We start from the raw sequence: 7,144 nt of genomic DNA, 5'->3' as shown, positions 1-7,144 counted from the left end.
CATTACAAAGACAAAGCTCCCACCTCGTGTAACCTCCCGTGCCGTGCGGGGCAAGTGCCGAGAGAGGCCGCGATAGAAGCAAACGGGGCGCCCACAGTGAGGTTCGTTATCCATCGTAGACACCCCTGGTCCCTTGCCTGGTATCATGATCCTCATCATGATCCTCATCATGATCCACACCGCACCGGTTTAAGGCCGAGTCGACCTAGGAGGGAGTCGGCCCAGGACCGGTTCGGAAAAATCGTCGGCCGTGGATTGCATGTAATCGGAAGGTGCACAACTCTCCACCACCACAACCAGATTAGTTGTTGTTGTTGTGGGTGGGTGGGGGGTGATATCGATCGATACCGGGCAACTCGCCGAACAGGGGAAGCTTAAACACAAACCCGAGCGCCACCGCTGCGCAACAACGAACAGCAGCAGCAACAACAATAACACGTTGACTGACAAACACACAGAGAGAGAGACAGGCAGAGAGAGACAGGCAGAGAGGGGCTTGGGGAGTTCTCTCACCTCCTATGAGAAGGAGCCACCACCACTACCACCACCACCAGCCGTGGGCTTCACCGCAGAGCGCCCCCGCCACCGCAGAGCCCCGCTTGAACTTGCGACGAAGTCGCCTGGCCGAGGCCGGCCCCGCTATAAATACACGCGGGGTCCCCCACTACCACCAACCCCCACCACCACCAACCCCCACCACCACCAACCCCCACCACCACCAACCCCCACCACCACCAACCCCCACCACCACCAACCCCCACCACCACCAACCCCCATCCACCACCACCACCAACCCCCACCCACCGCCACCACCACTCCAGTTACTTGACGCAAGCTGCCGCTGGGGGCTCGCCAACTGTGTGCGTTCGGAGTGCCCACGTTGCCAAATTGTCGGATGACACGCACGCACCACCCACTCAACCACCCACCCAACCATTACCCACTCACTCACACACTACCCACCCCACCAACCAATCATCCACCCATCCACCCACCACCCACCCAACCACCAACCACCCACCCAACCACCCACTCAACCACCATCCACCCAACCCCCACCCACCCAACCACCCACCCACCCAACCACCTTTCGTTGGATGGCTTCTAAAGCCAGGCTGGGGTGGTGTGTGAGCTGTCGTGCCACGGGCCTGGGCAGGTGCCTGTTTGTTGTTGTTGTTGTTTCTGTTACGCACCTGGCTGCCGAGTCGAGCTCGGGGAGGTTCGTGGGGGTGGGGGACCTGAGCCCGGGGCATCGTCGCCACTGATGTTCGCCGTGAACCGAGAATTTAACTCGGGGCGGGGGAGGAGAGACGCACGGGTTTCGGATTATTATTTGGCTGCGGGAAAAAAAATGTTCACGTGATAAACCGCTTTGTTGTGAAGCAAGGCCGTAATTATCATATATATTGGGGAGAGGGGGGGGACATCCCCCCACATCACCCCCCCAATATTCAAATATGCTCAAAATGCCCCCCCCCCCCCGAATATATTGCTATTAAAAAATCATTCGCTATGTAAATAAAAACAACAATTTGCTAAACCTTGGCCACAATATCTGGACTTGTCTTCATATATATCAATGCGTAGATTTCTGTTTATATGATTGTGGTTATGGTTGTACTTTATTAATCCCTAATCTCTGCCATTACATACAGTGAAACAAGAAATGGTAAAAAAAGAAAAAACAGAGCAATGTAATACAATACACTATTAGACATTATTGTAAAAAATAAAATAAAAAGTCCACTCCATGTGTTAGTTAATTTTTTAATATTTTAGGCAGGAAATGAATGTTCAAATTTTTATATTATTTCTGGGTTTGGACCTCCAGACACCCTGGAAGATTTGGTCCCCCCCAATGTTGACTCCATGGCTACAGCTTTGTTGTGAAGCATCATCACGGTCGTTTCGCCCGCGGTAATGACCGGGGTGGCCCACTGGATTCGAACCGTGAACCTCTGCAACAAGTCACGGTGGCTAGATGTTAACTACCTCGTCTGGTATGCAGGGGGCTCGTGGGTTCGATCCTGACCCTGACGTCTGCTGCTGTATATTTGGATTTTGCGTGTGTCTCTCCCTGTGGACGTGTGAATTTTTCATAATCAACATCACGCATTTCGAGTGTTTGGCTGCTTTCAATGTCCACGTGATGATAAGCCACTTCGTTGAGCTATCATTTGTGGCGAGATCGCTTTTGAAAAAGAGCTTTACCTGGTTAACCACCACTACGATACTCAAATGACAGCCGGCAACAACAACAACCGCCATTCGCCACTAAGTAGCGGTGACGTCACCACGACGCTTGTGCCAGGCCATGTGCACCTTGAGGCCACGTGAAGCGTCGAACGCCCGCTGGCAGGTGACGGGGCAGACCCAGGTGCCACGGGTCGACTGACCGAGATGACTGAGATGACTGAGATGACTGGCTGATGCACCACCTGTGCCCCCTACTGTGCCAACTTGCTGTGCTTTAGCCACCCGGCGCTCTGCTCGTTGTTGTAAGCGTCGCTCCTCCGCCTTCCGTTGTTGTTGGAGGGCGACTGCCTCCTACTGCCCAGTAGCGTCCTTCACGAGCCTCCTCCACTTAGGCCGATCTTGACACCGCTGGTACCAGTCATCGGCAAGTCCACTCAGCTCCACATCCTCCTGTACCACATCACTCCATCTCTTCTCTAGCCCGTGCCGCGCCCGTTTAGCCCCCTCGATCCGGCCGAACAAAAGCTGTTTAGGCATGCGGTGGCTGGGCATGCGGGCTACATGACCGGCACGCACACACACGCACCCACAGCTCAGGTTATCGTTTTCACACTTGGCCTTACAGTAGAATCCAGGAGGCCTCCACTGGCTCGAACATTTTCGATCTCCCGATGTGGCACCTGTGTCCACGCAGCGCTTATGAGAACTCAACAGTTGGACCGTGTAGGCAGCTCGCCTGTGGTGGAATAAAGCGGCGTGGGTAACCCCTTCACCTCCCCCAATGTACCGAACCAGTGTGTAGATGAGAAGGGCAAACAGACTCTCGAGAGGAGGCCAAATTTAGAGCCCCCCTCTAAGAGAGGGCCCTTCTGCCAGCGGTAGCGCGAGCAAGCAATTGCAGGGTTGCGCCTCTGCCCTTTGGCGTAGTTGTATGCACTTGGCCACCAAGGCATATTTGAACAGGAACACTTGACGCGTGTTTTTTGAGACAGGTGATACGTCATGGTACGTGCACTTTCACGAGTGGAACAGTTCTTGTTATTTAATGTTTTTTTTGTTAAATTCCTGGCTTATCACATTCGGCTGAAGAGCTAGCTAGCCTCTCGATAGCACGGTTGGCTCCGTACGGTGCGAAATAAGTTCAACATACATATATAACATACAGCCCATAAACTAACACTACCCATAGACGAACACTACACATACACTAACACTACCCATAGACCAGGGGCGGGGAACCTTTTTTCTGCCAAGGGACATTTGGATATTTATAACATCAATCGCCGGCCATACAAAATTATTAACTTAAAAATGAGCCCGTTATATTTGGTCAAACATTTAATCAACTCACCCCTAATGTGATGGCTGGAAATGCTTCTCTTTGGCGAGGCGTGTGATGTTAGCTGGTATTGATGATGTTGCTACTCGCAACTGCTTTTCCAGGTTTGCTCCTAGATTTATTGAATTCCAAGTCCTATCTGCGGTTGCCTTGGAAGTCCTAAAACCAAATGATTTTGCGGGCCTTACACGGCCCACGGGCCGGACGTTCCCCACCCCTGCCATAGACGAACACTACCAATAGACGAACACTACCCATACACTAACACTACCGTTAGACTAACACTGCCTAGAGACTCAACACTGCACCACCGATTAGCACGGTTGCCTAAGTACGGTGCGAAAGAAGTTCAGCGTACAATTGATAATGGCTTATATTATCCGGCTGCTTCCAACATTATCCGGTGGTCCCAGTGCCCGATTCTGTGAAACCGCTCCAAGAACTGTGATCGAGATCGGCGTGTGTGACAAAGTGTCAAATATATACGATACACTATACTCTACATACAACTTGAACAATTAAAATAATGCACTACTGTTTATACATCACCCCCATGCTGCAGAGTCTTCGAGATTAGAGTGGCAAATACGGCACAGTAAATACGGTAACTTTTTAAAGTTGGATATACATTTGTTGTCTATTTGTATCTTTATTTATGCCACTTTCATGTTGTAAACACATTTAAAACACCAAAAAAACATGTGTAGTGTAGCAGCGCCGACTGGCGGCCAGAAGTAGCAATTGCGGGTGCACCCACCCAAGGGGAGACAGGACACACGGCAGTGTCCACAAAGGGGGAAGAACTGGAGCAAGAGTCATGGAAGGGAGAAGAACTGGGCCAAGGGTCACGGAAGGTGATCCATCTTGAATAAGCCCCCAGAACCAGCAAGAAGGTTCGAGAAGGGGGGCGTGGCCAGGGCGGGGCCGGGCCCCGCTGGAAGCATAAAAGGGGGCGAGAGGGAGCTCTGGGCTGTCCGTGGGAGTCGGGGTCGTCTCGTCGTTTCTGCCGTCTTCATCGCCACCGTCGTCGCTGCCGTCTTTGTCATCGCTCGACGTGGCCGTTGCTAGGTAGTCAGCCAGCTATCTAGTCAGTTGGCGCCATCGTTGCTAGCGGTCAGTGTTGTGCTATGTGCTAGCGAGTGTAAGTGCAAGTTTTGAGTAATAAATAAGGTGCCTCCATAGTGTATTGTCTCCGGAGTCCTACATTACACGTGTACACAACACCCAAAAACATGTCATTCAAGTTGAGCAAAAATAAGCTATTTTAAAATAATGATTAATTTAGTGATTGTCCGGCGTTTTTTTAAATCCGAAGCCGCCGGATAATCGATAATCCACGGTACATAGAGGTGCATACGTGTCCCGATTATTTTTGACATCCACTTATTGGCTCCGTTCCTTGACAAGCACGAACATGGCCCTTCGAGAGGCAGGAAGTGGCGTGGGAGGTTTGGGTGGGGTTCCCTGTTTTTAAATGTACCCACGTAACTGGCCACAAATTTATTTCCCTAAAAATATTTTTAGTTATTCAGTATAAATGTGTCGATTCATCTTCTTGGTTCTTTCGGTAAAGTCACGTAGAAGACGGCTGCTTGCGTTGTAGCCGAAACGTCGTGAAAATTATTTATTATGTTTTATTTTTATTATTTTATTACTTCCCTTCTACGTGACTTTACCGAAAGAACCAAGAAGATGAATCCCTGCAGTCACGAAAGCTTTAAATCGAAATTTGTGTCGATTCAGTTCGGGCTCTCATCCAGCAGTGGATTGACAAAAGGGCTTTACATTCGAGTACTTTTTTACATTCAGTCGTTTGCAGATCTAAATGGTTTGGTCGAGGGACCTCGTGGGTCTCCATGTCTGATGTGTGTATATTAAACTTCTTTCGCACCATATGTAGCCAACCGTGCTAATCAACTAAACTGTAAATTATTATCGTATTATTTCACCAGGTAAACCCTACTGCGCTGCATAGCTCTTTTTCAAAACCGGCCACAAATGATAGCTCCAAGAAGTGGCTTATCACGTGGAAATGTCTAGCAGCCAAATAGTCACATTCATTTTAAGTGTGGAGGGAAAACCCGGAGGACCCTGAGAAAAATCCACGTGACCATGGGGAGAGACACATGCAAACTCCAAATATACAATGGTCAGGGTCGGGATCTAACCCACAACCCCCTGTATATCAGGCGAGGGTAGTTAACATCAAGCCACCGTGGTGCCCTGTTCATCGGCATATAGGGAGGTCAAAGGACCTCCCTTTATGCCTTTGACCTCCATGTGAGGTCAAAGGCAGGGCCATCCATAGGAAGGGTGCGGGGCAACGGGGCAAATCACACTGTGAGCTCCCTCCCCCACGACGCCTGCACACTAAACCGGAAGTATTACATCTGAGACCGTGACGCAGAAGCGCGATTAGGGAGAGTGGGGGCAGTCGCCCCGATTCCCTGTGTACCCTGGGTACGGCTCCGGCTACAGAAAAAGGCACCTTCATTTTTTGTAACAGTCGTCTGAAACCATTGGAACCTCATTTGGCAGTAAAAAATATGATAATTGGTTTTTTACCCTTCTATCTGGCAACAAAAAAAAGGTGTCAGTTTTGTTGCCAGATAGAAGGGTAAAAAAACAATTATTAGTCGTCTGAAAGTTAAGCTGCAGCCCTGCAATTTATTGCACGCGTCACTCCATTGGGCCAGACAGCCCCTCTGTAATGTATTTTGGTCTACTCTTCCACCGCCAACCAGACATCTGAAAAAACTATCCCATTGTTTCAACTGCTGTGAAAACAACAACGGTCGATATGGGGACGTTTTAATTTTCGCAGACCTCCTGTATGGATAATTCTTCCTAAAATGTATCTGCCACTTGAGTATGAGGGCACCCAGATTGTGAGCGAAGTCGGAGGATGTTGCGCCTTCTCGCGAGTGATCGATATTCTCCACGGATCCTTGCCTTGAGTAACAGCTGTGTGTAGTCCATATTGTTGGGCTCTTTCGGTAAAGTCACTTAGATAGGTTCAAAGAAAATAACAAAAATAACAAAAAAACTACGACGTTTCGATCGCAACACAAGCAATCGTTATTTTCCTTGAACCTATCTACGTGACTTTACCGAAAGACCCACGAATATTAATTCCTGCAGTCACGAAAGCTTCAAGTGAAGATTTAGCTGTGTGTAGGTTTGCCACCTCTGATTGAATGGGAAAAAAGACCCAGGACATATCACTGGAGGAAGAACAGCTCACGATACCGGGAAGAGGGAAGCTGACTGCATGTACATTCATTGTGTCTCGGCCTCGAGGTGCGCTGCATTGCACCACTATCCGAGTAGTTAACCTCGCATTCAATAAACTTTCAGAGCCAGGGTGAACATCCGACTCCAACGTATTGAATGAATAGAACGAGGTAAAACTGATGTAAAAACACAGCACAAAATATAGCATCTGTTAATACTTGCAATATCAATACAATGAATGAACACTGCAGCATCATAACATTGTCTTAGATAACATGAATCTCAATAATAGGTCCTGGATGGGCCAGGCACCTACATTAGCACTGAATAGATATACAACAAGAGAATAAGCTACTGTGTTAAATCAGGTCACTT

The sequence above is a fragment of the Lampetra fluviatilis genome, chromosome 58 (genome assembly GCF_964198595.1).
Source record: "Lampetra fluviatilis chromosome 58, kcLamFluv1.1, whole genome shotgun sequence".
Lineage (NCBI taxonomy): Eukaryota > Metazoa > Chordata > Hyperoartia > Petromyzontiformes > Petromyzontidae > Lampetra > Lampetra fluviatilis.
This window is presented reverse-complemented; position numbering follows the sequence as displayed.